Source organism: Netta rufina (genome assembly GCF_964035555.1).
Source record: "Netta rufina genome assembly, chromosome: 6".
Classification (NCBI taxonomy): domain Eukaryota; kingdom Metazoa; phylum Chordata; class Aves; order Anseriformes; family Anatidae; genus Netta; species Netta rufina.
Window position 1 is genome coordinate 18,533,748 of NC_140129.1, and position 280 is coordinate 18,534,027.

Genomic DNA, 280 nt, shown 5'->3' on the forward strand with positions numbered 1-280 from the left:
GAGGTCACGCTGTGCTGGCAGGTGAGTCATTCTGCTGAAATAAGGCTGCAGATATGAATACTTTTTTTTTTTTCTTTTTCTTTTAACCATGAGGGAGAGCTAGTCTTTTTGGGTAACACAGGAGAGTAAGTTGTTGCCAAAAATAGAACCAAGTTTGTACTTTCAATGCAAGCTGTAGGATTGCCCTTGCTTGCAGTATGTTTAATGTATTTAAAATAGCCTGATTATTTTTGGAAGCGCCTGTGCCCGTGATTTCGGCTACAGATTCCATGGGTCAAGG